Source organism: Elephas maximus, chromosome 3 (assembly GCF_024166365.1).
Source record: "Elephas maximus indicus isolate mEleMax1 chromosome 3, mEleMax1 primary haplotype, whole genome shotgun sequence".
Lineage (NCBI taxonomy): Eukaryota > Metazoa > Chordata > Mammalia > Proboscidea > Elephantidae > Elephas > Elephas maximus.
Window position 1 is genome coordinate 8451825 of NC_064821.1, and position 10714 is coordinate 8462538.

Below are 10714 nucleotides of genomic sequence, written 5' to 3' on the forward strand. Positions count from 1 at the left end.
AGAAATGGGGTGTCCACCCACCAGTGTACCAGGATGCTGCCCTAGATGCAGACAAAAACCCAGGGGTGTCTCAATGACCCCGCCCTAGGCCCCACCTCCCTCCAGCACCCTGAGACCCCCAGAAGGGAGGGGGAACTGGCACAGTACCCGCGGAGCCCTGCATACAACCCAGGCATCTTCCCCTCACTCCGACAGATTCCGCACATGGTGCCTAATGCGGTGGCGGGGCGGGGGGGGGAGCAATGCTCTAGGCGGAAAACATTAAGCTTTGTCAATTATCCCCCAAACCCGCTGGGTTTATAAATATCTTTCTTTATTTTTAGGGTTTTCCTCTCTCCGGTGCTCCCCCTCTCCCCCGTGCGTGGCGGCGGCTACACTCACGGGAAGCAGGTGAACATGGGGCCACCGGGTGGAAATGCCACGCTCCTCAGAGCCCTAACATCTCTGCCCATCCCTCCCTGGCCACCTCACTAACTGTGGCTGGGGCACGCCGGCACTGGGACAATCAGCAAAGCCACAGGTCTCTCCGTGCCTGGCAGGGAAGGTGTGCGCTGTGCTCAAACACCTGTAAAATGTACTGCCACTGCTGGACCAGGAAGCAAAAGGGGAAGCTGAGGCACTGCCTGGCCAGCCGTTGGCTGAGCGTAGGTAGATGTGTCTCCTCCACCAGTCCCAGCTCTGGGGTACCCACCCTTTGTGCAAGCGAAAAAGGAACAAAACAGGTGGGGAGGGATGATTCCAGAACGGTCCACCCAGATAATACTATTGAATTCCCTGATAGCCACGAAGCTTCCTCCCCTTCCATTGCTCCCGTGTCTACATGTCCCCCAGCATTGGGGGACAAAGACCCCCTCATGTCCCCAGGTGGGGTCCACTGACATGGGCAGCCACCCGCAGCCCCCTGGGAGGCAGGGAAGAAAGGTGTTCAGACGTTCAAAGATGGAAACGATGAGGAAATATGGCCAAGGGATGATTATTTCCATGCAGGCAGCAGGCAGGGACCCGGATTTGAGTGTCCCCTCTCTGTGTCTACTGCACACGGGATCAGGGGCTGTCGAGGGACCCTGGGGAGAAGAAGTCCCCCTCTCCCGCCGGGAGCCAGCCCAGCAGTGCCTTCCAATGCCACACCCGCCAACCAAACTCCCCATCACCACCTCCCGCAGGAGGTGGAGAGGGGACAGGGCCACCATCCCTTGGGACGGCCACTGGCATGACAGCACCAGCCCCCGTCCCCCCAGGGCCGATGTCATCGGGCAGGGTGGCAGGTACAGAAGAGACCATGAGCTCACCAGCCAAGCTGGATCTCCTGCGACGTTTTGTTTGCCTGAGCCCAATTTACCAACTCTCAGGGTGACTGAGTGTGGCTAGCGGTGGCCCCCAGAGGGCTGGGGGGACCCAGGCCCCACGCAGGAGTGCACCGTCATGGTGAAGTGGCCCCACAGGCTCAGGACCAGGCAGGATGAGGTTTTCTGGAGGGGAAGTTCGGAGACTAGCAGACAGAGCAGGCAGAGAGATGTCCAAAAGAGGACATTGAGGGGGGCACCACAGGGAGTCCTGCCAAAGACTCAGCCCCAAGCCCATGGCTCTGGGATTTAGGGGGCAGGCAGCCTACGCCCCCAGCCGGCTGCCTTCGGCTGCCAGAGTATCAGCTGGCAGCAGCAGAAAAGAGAAGCCAAGGGACAGAAGGCAAGGTTGGCAGGGGGAGGGGGGCACAGGGAACTGGGACCCTGTGAGGGGGAGGGGAGCTATGCAAATGGCGGAATCGACCCAGTCCCTCGCCCATTAATAAAAGCTCCAGCAGCGGCAGCAGCAGCAGCTGGCCTCACAGAAGCAGGGACGCTGGCTGGAGCTCCCTTCTCTCAGACGCGAGGCGGCTCCACGGGGAACGGAGGGTGCCCCGAACAAAGAGGAGCCCTCGCCCCCACGACCACAGCGATGGGGGCATCAAGAGGAGGCGGGAACCCCAGCAGCCCAAGCCTGGTGGGCCTGCTGAGGGCCCAGGCCGGATGGTTCCCTGTCCTTAGGATCCTTGGGTACCCTTCAGCTTTGTCCCCATGTCTCAGCGTCCCTAGCGCCGAGCTGGGACCAAACACCTCAGAACCCCCACTGGCGCGGTAGTGCTGGCCTTTCGGGGATTGGGGATTCGGTCCAAGGCAGAGCGGCCGGATGCTCAGAACGGGGACTCCCCCAGATTGAGGTGGGGGGGCGGGGGAATCCCAGCTGGGCCCGGGGGTGGAGGGGCAGCACCCCCCAGATGGAGGCGCTGGGGAGTGCTGTGTGTTTGGGGGATGGGGTCCCTGGGGGATGGCTGAATTTAAGAAAAGGTTGCTGAGGAACACGTTTCCTCTAAGCTGCATACCTGGGGCGCTACTGAGGGAGAATCTGAGATTGGGGGAAGGGGTCACTGGGGAACTAGGTTTCAGATTTGGGGAAGTGTGGCTGAGAAACGATTCCAGCTGGTGAGGGGTTCCCTGAATTGAGCATTTTGGAGAGAAAGTGGCGAAAGGGAGTTTCACAATTTGGGGGGCTTTTAAGGGGGGTCCAGGATTTGCCGGGAAGAGGTGCTAAAGGGGTGAACCTAAATTTAGGAGAGACTCCCACACACAGCAGTGAACTTGGCCGCAGGCTGGACGAACCCTTGCGCCCTGGACTCCGGGACGCTAACGGGGGGGGGGTCCCTCAAGGCACGCCCCTCCCCCGAGCCCCCTCAAACTGGTCCCGATGACCCCGCCTCGGGATGACGTCACCGCCCCTCCCCCAGCCCCTCGAGGGGGCTCCCGGTGCGTGCAGAGTCCTCGGGGCTGGCTGCTCAAGGGGTGGCTTCCCCTCTCGCGGCATCCCCATGTCCCCCCCCCGCTCCCCGCTCCAAGGAGAGGTTAGGGTGCCTGGCGCGTGAGCCTGTCCGGCGGGGTCCCTGGGGCCAGGGGCTGAGGCTCCCCCCGCCTGGGGGGCCGTAGAAGGGTGGGGCAACGCCAGGATACCGGAGGGGCGCCCCCCAAGGGATTAATGGGGTCGCGAGGGCGCAGGGGGGCGGCAGGGTTGAGTCGAAGGTCTCCGGAGGAAGAAAGGTAGCGGGCGCAGCAGCCGCCCCGGGCACCCCGGCCGGTCCCACCTCGAGCCACCCGTCCCGGACTCGTCTCTACTCCGGGGCGCCAGTGCGCCCCCCCCTGCCAACACAGCGCCCCCTGCCTCCACAGGCCGTCCGGGGACCCCGGCCGCGCGCCGCCGGGCCAGCTCCCGCGCCCCGCACACACGCGCCCCCCTCCGCGCTCTGCCCCGCCCGCACCCCGGCTGGTGCAGCCGGCTACGCTGGGCACCGTCCAACGCCGCGCTCGGGGCACTTGCAGCCCAGCCCCCTCCCACGCCGCGGGCGCACCCCCAGCCCCGCGCCGAGACCTGCCCGCGGCCCGGCCCGCCCCAGCGCAGACAGGGGTGCACGGTGCGGGCACGGCGGGGCGGGCGGCCGGCTGTAGCGAGCAGCCTCCGAGCACAATGGCCGTGCAGGCTTCCCCGGCACAAAGCCGGCGCGCTGCCCACTCTGCTGCCTGCGAGACCCCCACTGGAGCGCCCGCGTTTGGGGTTTTTTGGCCACCGAAAGGATGCATTTGGGCTCCTTTACCTGGAGGCTGGCTGGGCTGGGCTCCCCCGGCTCGGCCCCGCTTCACATCCTGGCTGTGGCATGGAATCCGAGCGGAGCCCGAGCGCCAGCGGCTCGCGGCGTGCGCGCGCCGGCCGGGCTGCCGGGCGGGCGGCGCGAGGACACTCACTGCGGCTCGCGCTCCCCTCGCGCCGGCTCGCGCGCCCCCCCCAGCCGGTGACGTCATCCCTTCCGCCAGCGCCGCCGCCACCGCCGCCGGCCGGGGGCGGGGCCGGGGCGGGGCCGGGGCGGGGCCGGCCGGCGCGCGTCACTGCGCAGCCGCACCGCTGCCACGCCCCCCGCCAATGAGGAGGCGCGGCGCGGGCGCGTTGCCCGGAGGCGTTTAAAGGGCCGCGAGAGCACGTGGGGCGGGGGGCGCTGGGCTCCGCGGAGCACGTGGGTGGGTGGTGGTCGCCCGAGGGACGCCTTCCGGCCGCTGCCCGCGCGGGTGCCCCGGGCTCTGGGCAAAAAGGCCACGGCGTATGTGGTGTCCTGCTGGAAATCTCGCCCTGGTTCCCCAGTGCCCTTCGAATAAAACGCAGCCACCTCCCAGGGGCCCTGCTCTCCGCACCTGCGCCCACCACCCTGCCCCAGAGTCTCCATGTTCCAGTCCTTCTCACGTCCTCTCCAACATTCCAAGCACTGTCCTGCCTCGGGGCCTCTGTTAGCCCTGCTGTTCATTAGCTGGGAAGCTCTTCAGCGATCTTTGCTGTCTCTCCTTTTAGATTTCTGCTCAAACATCAGAAACGTGTCAGAAGAGGCCCTTCCTGACCACACCATCAACTCTGCCCCCGTCCCATCATCCTGTTTTTATTGTAATCGCGCTCAGGTGTAACTCCGTAAAAGAGGACTGAGGATCCCTATTGAATGAACCAGATGAGGGAATGCTCCCAGCACAGTAAGCCTTCACACACCTTAATAATTACCAACCCGGAGACTGTGGATAAGGAGACCTGGTGGCGCAATGGGTAAGCGCCGGGCTGCTAACCGAAAGGTCAGTGGTTGGAACCCACCAGGTGCTCTGGGCGGGAGAAAGATGCGGCAGCCTGCTTCCCTAAAGATTTACAGCCTTGGAAACCCCGTGGCGCAGTTATACTATTTCCTACAGTGTGGCTAGGAGTCGAAATTGACTTGATGGCAAGAGGTTTGGTTTGGGCTGCTGTGTAGTTAAGAAAAACCATGCTGGAGCCCCAGCTTAGACGCTGACTTGCTGTGTGAGGCCCTGAACCTGGGTTTCTCCACCTGCCAAATGGGTTTGCTTCTCTGATCTCAGCATCCCATCTATGAAATGGGAGGTAGCCCATCCTCACAAGGAGCCGGTAAGGATAAATTGTGAGAGTGGGCTGCCTTGCTTGTAGCTGATGTTCAAAAATGAGATAAAAAAGAAGGAAAAATTAGAGGGGAAGTATTCTGGGAGGGTGTCAAAGATGCCAAATGATATTGCGCACCCAGCTGTGGTGTCTTGAGGGCCGTGAAAGCGTTTACTTCCTCAAGGTACATATTTGGAGAGGGCCTCGTGCCTGCAAAGTTTAGAATTTGGGGTTTTTTTCCTCCAAAATGGGTGATTCATTCACTCCAGGCCAAAGATGCAAATAAACAAAAAGCATTAACGCAGGGAGCAAAACGGTAAGGCAGAAGTCATAAAGAGGAGAGAGGAGACGATGAATAATTAAACAAGGGACCTAAATTAAGCTCCAAGTTTCCCAGCGGCCAGTGCAGCCGCCAGGTTTGCACAGCCCACTCTGTCCTCCTGCCTGGCTGGGTGACCCTGACCTGGCCGATGACACCAGGTGTCGGTTTTCTCATCTAGGCAATGGGGACACAGCCCCAGCTTGAAGGAGCAAGCAGGATGTTCTTAGCAAGGTTTCTTGTACACATTAGGTGCTCACGCCTTGTGTGCCTGATGGAGGCAGAGTGAAATGAGACTGCTGGCTCTGAAGGGCATGGACTTGGTATGAGCCCCAGCCTTGCCACCTCTTAGGGGAGTGACTTTGAGCAAGTCGCTGTAACATTCTGACCTTCATTGTTCCCGTCTACAAAAAGAGGACAACTCCAAGGGTTCTCGTGAGCAGCAAAAGAAACAGAAGGAAGTAAAACACTATGATGTGTGCCCAGGAAACCCTTCCACTGAGCAACAAATGTTTTATGGAGCCTCTATCGTGTATGGAGCCCTGGTGGTGTAGTGCTTAAGAGTTATGGCAAGCTATGGCTACTAACCAAAAGGCTGGCAGTTCGAATCCACCAGCTGCTCCTTGGAAACCCTCTGGGGCCATTCCACCCTGTTCTGTAGGGTCGCTATGAGTCAGAATTGACTCGATAGCCACAGGTTTGGTTTTGGTGTAACTGTGTACCAGAGGCATGGGTTGTTCCGTGGTAGAATGCTCACCTTCTGTGTGGGAGACCTGGGTTCGAGTCCCGACCAATGCACGGCCACCACCTGTCTGTCAGTGGAGGCTTGTGCGTTGCTAGGATGTGAACAGGTTTCAGCGGTGCTTCCAGACTAAGACAGACTAGGAAGAAAGGCCTGGCATAAAACTTCTGAAAATTAACCCGTGAAAACCCTATGGATCGCAATGGTCCGACCCACAACTGATGGCACAGGACCCAGCACTGCTTTGTTCTGTTGTACATGGGGTCGCCATGAGTTGGGGGCCAACTCAACAGCACCTGACAACAACTGTGTGCCTGGCTCTTCTAGGTACCGAGGACACAGAAGTAAACAAAACAGGCACAAAAACTTTTTCTGCCCTCGTAGAGTTCACAACCCAGTGGGGGAGATAGAGGATACCTTGCTCAGATAAAATCCCAACTTCTCCTGGTGTCCCACGAGACCCTGCACAACCTGGCCCTGTCTCCTCCCTGCCCTCCCCTCTCCTTATTCTCCTCCTTGCTAACTCCGCACCAGCCTCTTTGCTACTGAAAACACCCGGTATGGTCCAGCCTCAGGGCCTTCGCACTGGCTGTTCCCTGTGTCTGCAATGCTGTTCCTCCTGCTCTTCGGAAGATGGGACCCTCCTCACCCTTCAAGAGAGAACTTCCTCAACTATCCTGCTAAACCAATTCTTTAAATTAGTTTCTAAATCATTTGCTAAATAAGGGGTTTTGTAAATAAGGAGCTTTACAGGCTTACCTCTGTAATTCAGTGCGACAAACATTCCAGAAGGTGGCTGGGTAGCAAAAACAGCTAAGCGCTCAACTACTAGCCAAAATGTTGGTGATTCGAACCCAACCAGAGGTGCCTCAGAAGACAGATCTGTTTCTGAAAGGCCTTGAAAACTCCACAGGCAAACCTACTCTGACGTACATGGGGTCTCCACGAGTCGGAATCAGAGTCAAATCAACATTTTGGAAAGCATGTAGCCATCTCTTTATACAAAAGTTTTAAAATGTTTGTCTTTATCTTGGTGCCAGATTATTTATTTATCACAATCTGGAATGATTTTATGTTTTTGCTAATTTGTTTCCTACCTGTTTCTCCCCCTTTGCCTGTGCCTCAGTTTGCCCATCTGCAAATAGGGATGATAATAGTCTTCACCTTCTAATGGAGCCCTGGTGGCGCAGTGGTTAAGAGCTCAGGCTGCTAACCAAAAGGTCAGCGGTTTGAATCTACCAGCTGCTCCTTGGAAACCCTATGGACCAGTTCTACTCTTCCTATAGGGTCAGCTATGAGTTGGAATTGACTCAATGGCAATGGACTTGGGCTACCTCCTAGGGTCGTTGAGAGAAAGTAACAAGTTACAGCAGGTCCAGCCCTCTGTTATGGATTGTATCATGTCCCCCCAAAATACATGTTGTAAACCTCAATCCCCATACATGGGGATGTAATTCCAACTGCAAATAGGGTTTTCTTTGTATGCTAATGAGGCGTATCTTTGTAGGATGTTTTAAACCAATCACTTTCGAGATAAAAAAGGAGTAGATTAGGCGCAGAAGCAAGCAGAAAGGGCAGGGAAGACAGAAGACACGTGAAGCTCACCAAGGAACTGAGAAACAGAAGCTTAAAAAAGACTAGAACCTTCTCCCTGAGCCACCAGAGAGGAAGCCTTCTCCTGGAGCCAGCACCCTGAATTCGAACTTCTAGTGTCCTAATTGTGAGAAAATAAATTTCTGCTTGTTAAAGCCACCCCCTTGTGGTACCTCTGTTATAGCAGCACTAGGAGACTAAGACACCCTCAGATTGACGCTGGGCTCAAGAAGGGGTTGCTCGATTGATGTGATCATTACAAATGGGAAATCTAGGATCGCTAGCAGATATGAAGGTGACCATAAAAATCAGTGCAAGGAGAACAGAACGTTATAGTGGGATACTGTTGCCAGCCAGAGCTTGGGGCAGCCCCCAAGAGCTTGACAAGTGTCAGAAAGGCATTAAGGACACAGGGGCACCAAGCTGAGACTTCCTGCAAGCCAAAGCTTGGGCAGAACAAAGTAGGGAAGAATGTTCTCCCCAGGGGCATGGTTTGAGCCTCAAAAGGTAGGGTGTGGTGGGCTCTGGCTATCTTTCCAACCACAGGGCCTGGCTTGCTGTAAGTGTGACTCATTGTTGGGTGAAAAGTTCAGTCGATGAACATTTCCATCCCCTGCATGGGGGGGGGCCCTCTCCCTACCCTCCCACCCTCCTACCCTCCTCCCCCTTCCCTGCTAGCCCAACCGCCGCCCAGGCCTCTCCCAACCAACCAAAAACCCACTACCATTGAGTCGACCCCAACTCATAGCAACCCTATAGGACAGGGTAGAACTGCCCCCATGGGGTTTCCAACGCTACAATCTTTACAGAAGCAGACTGCCACATCTTTCTCCCACGGAGTGGCTGGTGGGTTTGAACCACCAACCTTTTGGTTAGCAGCCAAGTGCTTAACCACTGCACCACCAGGGCTCCTCCAGCATCTCCCAGAATCTGATAATTACATCCGTCGTGTTTTGATTGAGACAACTCCAGGGGCACCCTGAGCCGTTCATCTCTGTGCACAAAGGGGGCTCCTGATGCCAAGTTCAGGATCTTGGCCTTGACAAGACACAGACCCTACCTTAAATCCCAGCAAGACAGGTTCAAAACAGCCCCCCTCCAACCTGGCCCCATGCCAGACATTCCACCATCGTAGCATGTTCTTTCAGATTAAACGTTGCTTTCTCTCTCTCTCACTCTGAAAGTTGACTTCAAATGCCAAAGGGAGAAGGGGCAGACAGGAACATCCCATTTTTTGAGCATCTGCTCTTCACTGGATCCCATGCGGGACCTTTTGGGAGGTCCACTGACTTAGCTTATCAGGTAAGGATTGGGGCTCTGGAGTCAGATGTGGGTTCAAATCCCACTTGTGACGTTTGACAAAATCCCACGCCCCTTCAAGATAAAAATACTTGACAAAGTAGGAATAGAAGGGAGCTTCCTCCACCCAATAAAAAGCATTTATGAACAACCCACAGGTGACATCGTACCTCCACCACCCACCTGTCAGTCTGTTGCACTGTGGTGGCTTGTGTGCTGCTGTGATGCCACCAATATTTCAAATACCAGCAGGGTCACCCATGGCGAATAGGTTTCATCAGAGCTTCCAGACTAAGACCAGGAAGAAAGGCCTGGCAATCAACTTTTGAAAACCTGGTGGATCACAACAGAACATTGATATAGTGCTGGAAGATGAGCCCCCTCAGTTGGAAGGCACTCAGAGTACACAGTGGCTGCAACAATGGACTTGAGCAGGCCAGCATTTATGAAGACGGTGCAGGACCAGGCAACGTTTCATTCTGTTGTTCACGGGCTTGCCGTAACTCAGAGCTGACCTGACAGCACCTAACGACAACAACATCATACTTAATGGTGAAAACCTTCCCCCTAAGATTAGGAGCAAGACTAGGGTGCCTGCTCTCACCACTTCTATTCAACATTGTACTGGAGATTCTGACCAGGACAATTAGGCAAGAAAATTAAATAAAAGGCGTCCAGGTAGGGAAGGAAGACGTAACACTGTCTGCATCGCACATGGCATCACCTTGTAAATAAAAAATCCTAACGGATCCACTAAAAGACTATTAGAACTAGTGAACAAGTTCAGCAAGGTTGCAGGATACAAGATCAATACACAAAAATCAATTGTAATTCTATGCAGTAGCAATGAACACATTGAAAATGAATCTAAGAAAACCATTTCGTTTACAATAGATCGAAAAGGATAAAATATATAGGAATAAATTTACCAAAAGACATCCAAACTCACAGTCTGTGAAACAACAAAACGCCATGGAAAGAAATTAAAGAAGATCTAAATAAATGGTCAGAGTTCCCACGTTCATGGATCGGAAGACTTAATATTGTAGTGACGGTGTCTTAGTTATCTCGCACTGTGATAGCAGAAATACTGCAAGGGGGTGGCTTTAACAAACAGAAATTGATTTTCTCACAGTTTCGGAGGCTAGAAGCCTGAATTCAGGGCGCTGGCTCTAAGGGAAGTCCTTCTCTCTCTGTCAGTTTTGGTGTTAGGTCATTGTCTCTTCTGAGCTTCTTCTGCTCCCAGGCAATCTTCATGTGGCTTGGCATCTCTCTTCCCCCATCTCTGCCTCTTTCTCTTGCTTGTTTAATCTCTTTTATATCTCAAAAGAGATTGACTCAAGACACACCCTATGCTAATCCTGTCTCATAAACATAACAAAGATAACCCATTCCTGAATGGGATTATAACCACACACATAGAGGTTAGGATTTGCAACACATATTTTCGGGGGGGGGCACAACCGAATCCACAACAGATGGCAATACACCCCAAAGGAACCTACAAATTCAATCCAATCCCTATCAAAATACCAACCGACTTTTGGCAGAAATTGAAAAGCTGATTCTAAAATTCTAAATGTGGAATTTTGCAAGGGAACTCAGAATAGCCAAAACCATCATGAAAAAGAACAAAGTTTAGAGAATTCACATTTCCAATTGCAAGATTTACTACAAAGATACAGTGATCAGCACAGTGTGATACCAGCATAAAAATAGTCATATAGGTCAGCAGAGAAGAGTTGAGAGTCCAAAAGGAGCCCTCACAGTTATGCTCAATTGATTTTTGACAAGGGTGCCAAGACCAATCAGTG

At 54.8% G+C, this 10714-nt stretch overlaps 1 protein-coding gene across 1 annotated transcript in view; it reads right to left on the reverse strand.

Moving 5' to 3' along the window:
• Positions 1-3750, reverse strand: part of PTPRS (protein tyrosine phosphatase receptor type S) — a 132575-nt gene extending 128825 nt beyond the window's left edge. The window contains exon 1 of the mRNA XM_049876488.1: positions 3620-3750. The gene's annotated coding sequence lies outside the window, so the exon portion shown is untranslated. The remainder of the gene's footprint in view (positions 1-3619) is intronic.
• Positions 3751-10714: the final 6964 nt, after the last annotated feature.